This window comes from Rhipicephalus sanguineus, chromosome 3, assembly GCF_013339695.2.
Source record: "Rhipicephalus sanguineus isolate Rsan-2018 chromosome 3, BIME_Rsan_1.4, whole genome shotgun sequence".
Lineage (NCBI taxonomy): Eukaryota > Metazoa > Arthropoda > Arachnida > Ixodida > Ixodidae > Rhipicephalus > Rhipicephalus sanguineus.
In genome coordinates this window covers 185,347,142-185,357,118 of record NC_051178.1, presented here as the reverse complement: position 1 = coordinate 185,357,118, position 9,977 = coordinate 185,347,142, and positions in this window count along the sequence as shown.

Here is a 9,977-nt window from a genome sequence, read left to right as displayed (position 1 = left end):
ACCTTGGAGGTAAAGAATGGCTGCTAATGGGAATGAGAGACAGAAGAAGTCGGCTTTTAGCTAACGCTGCGAATTTTTTATTGTTCAACAACGCACAGGAAAAATCTCCCACCGGCACCACCTTGCAGGTCAAAGCGTAAGACTGGTTACATACTACGCTACGAGGGAAGAATGGGTGCCGCTATAAGGAGCTTCGCCCCTAAAACACCATAAAAGCCATCCTTAGCCTCTAATTCATGCTCATAGGCACCCGGCAATGCAGTTTCCGAGATACGATGGTAGCGCCAGAAAACACAGCCTAGCGAGTAGACGCAGCAAAATCGAGTGTCTATCCTCCGCATCCTCCATGTTCAGAAACGCTCCTTGACTTGAACGTGACTTGCCACCGCTTCAATGCAGTGCGTTTGAAACGCGTTTGAAACGCGTTTGTACTGCCTTGGCACAGCCTGAAAAGAGCGCGTTCTAAACGCGTTTGTGCTGCATTGAAGGCGGTGGTAACATCCCTGAGGTGATTACGAACGCACGTAGGAAGCGTTCGTTGAAAGAGGCGCCCTAAAGGGAGGCACTTGAGCGCGTCGATGTGTCCAGCGAGCGTTTCATTTTCTTGGTATCCCTGGCGGCTGGTGCCCTCACACTTAGGCGTTCGATAAGAGCTCCATCGCGCCCTCTGGTCAGTGACGGGTGCCTATAATCAGCATGGCACGATAGGAGCGTAAGGAACAAAAAGGGCATTTGCCTAAAATCCGATCTCTAGTCATGACAAATGGCTCTTTATATACGATCGCACCGATTTCTTTGGCATACCTGGTTCCCGGCAAGTCAGCAAGCATTGATCTTCAATGCTGAGCTGGTCCCCGGTCTGGAAGCACTCGACTAAGCCGTACTTCTGGCATATGGAACCCGAGCACTCGCCGGCGATGCACACCTGCGTGTTCTCGTTGCAAGCAGTCAGGTTGGCCTTGGCAGCTGCTTGGGGACACGTTGCGTTCTCTCCGGTACAACCACGGTGACAAGTCAAGGGTTGTACAAGGTTTGATGATCAAGGTTTGATGCAGTGTTGGCGGTAACGCGTTACAAGTAAGGGCGTTACCGGTAACGCGTTACTTTTTTCCATAACTTAGTAACTTAGACACTGAACTTAGTAACGTACTCGTTGCCATTTCGGAACTGTAACACTTTTCGGTAACGTGAGATGTCACGTTACTCGTTACTTTTTATTCCAATACCTCCGGGACTTTTACACAAAATTATTTCGTCTCGTAGGAGCCACTTTCCCAGAGCACGCCCCGACGTAATTTTGTCTCAGCGGCGGACTGCTGTCGGCCCGCCAGGCGTTGACAAAGCGCCCTCGCGCGGTGTTCTTTGTTTCATGGAGTCAATTGCTATGGGGAGAGTTAAGTTCGCCAAGCCGAACCTTGGCTCGAGTGAGCCAGCGGGCAGTGCGCAGAACACGGGCTCGTATTGTTTAGTGGATTCGTCGCAGCCGATTCCGCGCCACTGTTCACTTGGTCCGATGGTTTGCTGCTTTGCGGTAGAAGAACCATTAGTTTCAAGGACGCGCAACCGTTCCGCCGTGTCATCTGGAGGGGCACGAGAGTGGACAAAGAGCCTCCCCGACGGCGTGCGCCATTGGGGAGATAGGAGACATGGGTTACGGATTGCGCGGCGCGGAAGACGAAGTTGCTTATGCATTGTTGGCGACCCTCGGACCAATTTGTGGTTTTGCGAGCAATTTCGCCGCGCCTGACCAGCTGTACAGCTGTCGTCTCGTCGAGCGTAGGCATGCCACATACAGTAGCCGGAACCCTCCCGGTGCCGGCGGCATCATTACCTGAAGGGGGCCTGGATGCCGACAAAGCGGGCTTTTCGGCGGCGCGGGTCCATGACTTCAAAAGTACAACAGTGAGGAGAGGTGCCGCTTTGACATTGCGTGGGGCGAAGGGCGAGATAACTTGTTCAGTGTTGGCAACGTCTCAACCAATTGATGTAATCCCGAGTGATGTCGCCGCGCCAGGCCAGCTACAATGAAACGGACGCAAGTTGTAAACAAGATAGCACTGGGGCACTGTTGTAAGTGTCACACAGTTTTACTTGAACGATGTGTCGTGGAAGGCAGGCTCGAAAGGGGGCGTGTACACTGAAGGTGCCCCGCCTCTTTTTCTGTCATCGATCTGATACACTCATTGGTAGAAATTGAGTGAGGAGATTAAACAATGGTTCCACCCCACATCGCGAGTGTTTATAAACGAGTGTGTAGGTGAATGAGGGGGGAGCGCGAGCCGCGCATCGGCCTCCGCTGGACAGTCATATATGTTGATCTGATCTGATCTTGCCTTTTTGCTCTTAATAAACAGTTTTTGATTTGTAAGTTGGCCTCCCTGGTTGCAAGATGTCTCCGGACGATAAGGAAGAGGCATCCCTAGTAGCGGGAAACGCCTAGCCTCCTACCAGCCTGGACATAACTGGGAGCAAATTGCCAAAATTTCCGAAATGGTTCTGCTACTTTCGGCTACGTTGCTATCGAGGTTCAAGTTATCATAGATTGTGGGTGAAGCGAAGCGGAATGCTGCCCTCGCAACCGTCAAAAGCGAGCTGTGAGGTTTGCTCGGCTTGAGGACATCAAGACTCGGGACTTTCCTTCCTCCATGACTCGGGGTACAGTACAGTAAAAAAAAAGACATATACCTAATGAGGTGATGCAATTTTGTTAAGGACTGCAAATCACATATTCTGTTTCCTTATATGTTGCGTTCTTGTATGATAAACGGGATTCTTAATCTTGATTTTGAATCAGTACTTATCGGAAAATCATGCGCATCCTTCAAATCACTGTGTCATCCGGTAAAGAAGTGGAGCGTTAGTGTTTCCGAGTTCTGGCCTCCCTAATACTGCGCCCGGAAAACTCTTGGGCTTAGAAAGCACTGGAGCGTGAGCGCGATAGCTCGGCTACTACACAATGAATTTTCCAATGATGAAAATCCGCAGAAGGCCAACCAGATATCCTTGGGTTCCGTACGGCCATGCTCGTCTTTCCACAAAATTTTCACACGTTAGCCACGTTTTCCAAGCATAGCACATGACACCAAGAAAAACGTATGGACAGGAGTACGCGTCCTTTGTCATCAGTTTAAATTTACTCTACAATAAACCTTTAGTCCAGAAGCAGACCCAGATAAGTACGTATCGACCTTTCAAGGCGCCTCCTGTGTTTGCGGCTTCGCTGCTGAAAAGCGCCTCGTGCAGTTTTAGACCATCAAGGCGTTTCCATGACGTGAACCCAAAATGTGGTGTTCAAACGTGTATTTCGCTGTTCATCGAAATCAAATCCAAACCCGCAACCTCTTGTTCAGACACTGAACGCCAAAGCCATGGGGGCAACACAAAGCTGCAGTAGTAAACAAGATGATGTCCTGGAAGCGTAGAATTATGTCTTCAGGGGTACTACGGAAAATCGACAAGAAAACACAGAACAGGAAATCATTGAGAGAGCCAGTTTTCTACCGTAGCTCCGTTTGTTGTTCCAAAGTGGTATTGTTGAAGTGATGTCCCTTCAGCTCCACGTATCGCGCTACTCGCTGACGCCTTTTTGCCAGACCAGCTAGGCGAAGATGATCCCCAAAGCAAATTATGAAGGCTATCGCGGTAGTGGCGAAGCACATATAATAGTACACATATAATAGTACTACAGCACAAAATATCCAGCGGTACGTCAAAGGATATTTGCAGTATGACTTTTCTCTGCACTCAGTTTCATCGCTGCACACTTTGCCCTTGGCGACCACTTGGCAGTTGTCGGAACAGCATGCTCCAGCAGTAGGACTGTAAACAAATTTAAAAAGAGTGACATTGTTTGGTTGCTTTCGTTATCTCTTGCGTTAACATTAAAAGGCGTACCTTTCTAAACAGGTGCCTTAAATCTTTGCGCAGTGTCTTTTGCAAAAAAAAACACGGTTGATCCCTCCGTCATAGGAATCGGAATAACACGAAATTAAAGCGTGCCCTTACTTCTACAGAAGTAACTGAATGCTTACTGTACATTGATATAAGAGAGTTTGCACAATGTATATTGATGTCTGGCAGCTATAGCACCGTTTAACGTGTATGCACCCACTTTGATGATTGGTGGTACATTTCCATCCCGACGACTAACGTACATGTTAAATTATTAAACAAACCCTTGTGGTAGCTGTAGTAGTTAACGGTGAAAGCGTAATCAGAGAACGAGGAGTGATAGCCTGAAGAGCGTCACATATTGGACGCAGAACTTGGTCGCCATCCTGCGGCTTGTTAAAATGCGATTGAACACCACGGCCGGACTAGAGGGAAACGCAAAGCGCGTCCTGCCGCCCCGGTAGCCCGGCCGCGATTTTTCTCGGGGCGAGCGCGTGAGCATGGAACGCCAGGTGAGGCAGGCGCGCGTCGCAGAGCTATGTTTGGTTTGTATTAGCGTGATGCTGAGCGAGGCCAACGCTTTTACGACGCTTGGGCAAAGGTCGCCACCTGCCGGTGTGTTGAGGCATTGACAAAATTTAACTTCTATTGAAAACGCGCCGAATGGGACGGACGCGTAACGCGTTGCAGGTGCTAGTCGCGGAGGCCACAGCAATGACGAATTACTTTACCCTACCACTCCCAGAGGTCAACACCACCCAGCCGACAGGGAGAGTGGTAGATATAAAAGGCGCGTTCGTAAAGCCTCCAGAGTCTGTGACCGTGGCGCAGTCGATTAGTGTATGAAAATACTTTGTGAGGCAATAAAGAAAAAAAAGTGACCGTGGCGCAGTGGGTAGCGTGCCCGGCATCTGTTGTTGCGGACCGAGCGGTCGTGGGTTCGATGCCCGTTGACGGTACCTTTTTTTCTTTGCCATCTGATTGTGTATATTTTTCCACGTCATTTCCGTGACGGAAATACGTCACTGAAGTCTTGGTGGACCCCGGCATAAAACACTTTCGTGTTAAAAAATGGCAGATTCAACGCACACTTTTGGAATCAATGTATGTACACGAAGCTCATTCGACACTTCGTCTTTCACCAAATTGTTCGATGCGCTCGACACAACACGTCTTCCTGAGCGTCTGTTACATTCCGTAACGTTACGACGCACACGACGTCGACGATCACTTATGACCGAACTCGTCTCAAACGCGATCCTTAGTCATGCTATAAGGTTAAGGGGGTAACAGCGCGAACACACACCCACAAGAGAGGCGACACGGACACAAAAGCGCTGGACACACAGCGCTTTTGTGTCCGTGTCGTCTCTCTTGTGGGTGTGTGTTCGCGCTGTTACCCCCTTAATCTACAATATGAACCAACTCGCCCAAGAAGAAGTATTAATGACATGCTGTAAGGGAAAGTGAAATAGAACCGGAAGTGAATAAAAAGACTGGACGTGTAACCGAGAGTGAATTAGGAGACATCGCATGCGGATGCCAGAAAACTACTGTGCTTTTGTAGTGGCGTTGTTTCCGTGACGGAGATGACTTCAGCAAAACAGAGGCAACAATTTACCGACGTCATTTCCGTGACGGAACGGTATTCGGAGAATCATCGGTGGAGTCCGACATAAAACCCGTTCTTGTAAAAAAAGAAAGAAGGCTATAAATTTTGTATGCAAACGTTTAGTGTTCAAAGCGTACGACTGCAGGGCACTCGCCTGCACGCTGCTGATTCCTTAAGGAGGCAGGCCAGCGTGCTGTCCTTGCTGTGCCGCGGATGGCAGCACTTGTCGGAGCACTCGCTCTCGTCCCTGCCGCAGTCGCATTCCTCTTTGCCTTCTACGATCTGGTTGCCACAAATGGGTCCCTTGTGTTCTGCGTGTCACAACACATGAGAAGAGCCCTTGCTCATCGACTGGAATCGTTTACTCTCGTCGCACACCAGTTCAGCGAGAAACGCGCGTAATCTCGACTCCCGTGGCCAACTGTTAGCGCAGGCCGAGCTGGTATGACGGGCCAACTGACAACAATGTCATGCACGGGGAGTGAACAATGGCCAGGCGCATGTGATTTAAGAATAGAAGTGGTTCTTCGTTCCGACTGTTGCCGTAGTAGGATAGGCGCCGTCAAATCTGGTCTATAGTCATCGGTCATCACCTGCAGCCTCACCAAAGGGGAGCAACAAGACCAATATGAAAAATGGTGCTGTCTCATGAGATGATGTTCGATGTGTCATCCTCAAGAGAGAATTGGATCTTCATGCCTGGAGGAAGTAATTCGTTACGAATGCAGTCTACACAAGCGACCACTGCGTTTCGGCCGCTGTGTAGTTCTTGAGCACGAGCTTGCCGGGCTGAATCCCGACCGCATCGTGCCAAATTTCATGGGATGAACTGCCCTAACGCTTGCTTTGTATGCATACATGTTAACGTTATTTATATGCATGTTTAGATATACGTGATATTTAGGCGTAGTTCTTCGAAACTGTAGAACACTGCGGATAACAACCACATAACACATTCGAGCACGTTACTAATGGAATCTAGTTAGATAAAATGTATTGTTAATTATTAAGGCCGCCCAATGCCAGCACTGCAATGTAATTCTATACTAATACATCAGTACAATTAATGGTCCGCAATGCTCTTGTTCTTCGAATTTGAGTCGCTCCTAATTGTCTCCGAACTTGAGTCAATTTCTCAACCTTCATATTGATACTGTTGACGACCGGTAATAAGTAAAGCGGATTCATGCCCCATTTTCAGTACCCGTATGCATCAGCCTTGGTGCAGCCACACTGGTAAACACTACAGCCCCAGTCTCTTTTTTTTTTTAATCAGATATTCATGTACCTAACAGCCTAAATGTCGGACGTAAGGGTCTGCATAAAGTGCAACCATGTAAGCGTAGTTCAATCATGCGCTTATGCTCGATTCGTCGGTCCACGTGTCGGCTTTTCGTGGAAGGCAAGCCACTTACTCTGAAGGCAGTTTTCGCGGTTAGATTTGCCCTCGATGACAGGCAGCAGGATAGCGGTGATGTTTCGGATGCTGCAGGGCGAAAATCGATCGTTGTTTGGCGCATTTCCCCTGGTCGCCGACTCGTACATCAGGTATTTGCCTTCGATGCCCCGCGGAACGCACACCCTGCCGCCGTCGTGCTGTTGAAAAGTTTAAGAAAATAAATTGCGAATGGCTGCTTCGTATGTAGGATCCATGGGCAGCTGGGAAATACAAGTGACGGCTAACTCCGCGAGGAAGTATGTGGGCAGAAACTTTGTCGTGAACAGCAAGGCGAACCTAGCGTTTACAAGCACGAAAGCGAGCACTGAAGCAAACATGGAAAAGAAACACCTAAAAAGGAATCTGACTACTACTAAGGAAAAGGAAACTTGCTACTTTCCTAGAATTTTCTTTAAAAAGTACTTAAATCACATTACAAGTTATAGCTATCCGAAAGTAATGAGATTACATTATTATTATTATTACTTTTGAAAAGTAATGAAGTTGATTTGAAATTACTTTAAGAAAAGTTCATTATTTATGCGCGAACTCACGTAAACTTTATTTACACCACCATTTACATTGAAATATCAGAGATATTTGTTGCATCGCAAATGCACGTGCCTCGTTCCCACGGTTGGGATTACCACTCAGATTAACTAAACTCGCGGACAACTTTTCTTGGCAATGAAGGTAATGTTACGTGGCCGGAGCTTCTGCACATATACTCCTACACGAATTAGTACGGTTTGGCGCGCATTTCGTTCGTACCGCTCTGAAGAGTGATGGCTGCTCTCAATCAGCGTTGCATTTCGACGCAGACGCCGCTTAGCGTTTGAGGTGCGGGTAAAAGGCGTGACTTTTTCACGCGTGAAAAAGCGCTAAGTATCAACGTATAATGTAAAACAAATAAATACAAATATCCCACTAGTGAGCTGCGTCCTGTCTGAAAGAGCTACGCGTAGAAAATAAAAGGAGTACTTGTTATATTTTACGCAGAAAATAACGGACACAAATGTGGGACTACATTCATCAGTGGTAGGTTACACGCCATTTGGCTCTGCAGCCTTCGCTCCATTGCCAAGAAAAGTTGTCCGCGTGTATAGTCTTTGTTATTTTTCCTTTCTTAATTGTTATTATTGTGCATATTGACACCATCATCACACTTCACGTAACGGACATTTCCCTCGTGAAGTAATATAGATGCTCTAGTTTTACCGGCTGGAATACTAATGAGGTGTCCACCTTTGATGAGCTCGACCCAGTACATTATTAGATGAGAGCTTGGGCATAGCAGGTATTAACATAGAGCGGATATCAAAAACTGGGGATGTTCAATTCATTCGTGTCTGCCAACTGAGTGGTTTTGTCTCGAGGACGTGCATAGTTTCAACTGAGGGGTGACTCACGGGTGAACCGAAGCTGTGTCCGATCTCGTGGGCGAGAGTGAGCGATCCCACATGCATGCCCACGTAATGGTTATAGTTGAACAGCGTAGTGATTCCGGTGTTCAGGCTGAGCTTGTTCTGCATGTACCGATCGCCGCTAGGGTCCACTTCGATGGCCGAGCGGTAGCGCTCGCAAAAACCACCGGTGCCCACTGTGAAGCGCATACGAACAGACGAACATTTAGAAGCCCCGTAACAGAATTTATTGAGGCGAAAGCTTAACATTCCTCATCAAACGCGAAAATTAACAGTCGGCGGCGTCGGCGTCCCGCGCCGGCGGCGTCAACACGGGTGATGCATAATATCATAATCATGCGATGAAGTCATCATATGACGTTATCGTGACGTCCCAGACAGCCAAAATTTGTGACGTCATCGTGGCATCACGATGACGCCGTCATGACGCCACATAATGTGACGCCATCTCATGATATCGTCGCCTGGTCAAAAGTGGGCCAATCACGGAGGCAGCGCAAAACCAAGTGAGGTGCTGAGAGCTTGCGATGCCTCCGGTCCTGGAGGACGCGCGAAACAACGTTAGGTGCAGAAAGCTTTCAGAGGGGGCCGGGGCAGGATCAATACATTGACTGAGAAGAAAAAGAAGATGGCTTTCGCCTTATAGTCGTCTTAGACGAACGCATAACGGACCCTGTGAGTTTATTTTTTTTTTATCATCCAAAGCAATACTTCCGCTATAGAAGACATCAATTAAACCAGCGCCTCCTCTAATATAGAGGATGTGTTGATTAAACGAATGCTCTAGATTAATTTTGACCCCATGGTGCTCATTGATGTACACCCAAACCTAAGCATACGTGCGTTTCTGTGTATCGTTACCACTGGGATGATGGAAACGCGGCTGGCAATCGAATCTGTGACCATGTGTTCAGTCAGTGTGCAGTCGACCGACACGACAGCGAGACTTACCACTGCGACGAGCACTTATCATTCGTCGATACCGCTGGAATCGCCACCTTGACCATTTCAAAACTTTACTTAGGAGCTCCTTTTATCAAATGTCATGGTAACCTTTTGCGGTAATTTTCGAACGCGTTCCACGGAACCTCTACAAACTACGCAAGGCGGTGCGCGAATAGGTCAGATCTTATCTCGTGTGAAATTAGTTGACTGAAATTTGCACCGCTTGGTACGCTGACGTGTTACCTTACCGTCTTCGCCGGCAATCCAGGCGAGTCCGAGTGTTCCATCCATGAAGTCTCTGTAGTTGAGTCTGTAGGAGAGGCAGTAGTCGTCCCGTGGCTCAAGCGACACGAGGAAAAGCGCTTGTGGGGCGTCGATATCCTGAGAGCAGAAGGGGTTCTTCTTCCTTCTGGCACCCACGCAGTCATCGGGCTCACTTATCTGTGGGATAAACGTGGTATTAGCAAATGCAGCTTTGCGTCAAGGCGTATCTAGAACAATACGACTGCTCCGGTACGGATGTCGAATGAGCCTCTATGTTTTCAGGCGAAAGCCTTAGGTGCCTCACCAAACACGAAAAGTGACCGTCGGCGTCAACACGAGTCAGGCAAAAAATCGTCATGTGATGACGTCACAATATGACGTCATCATGACACCACAGATGGCC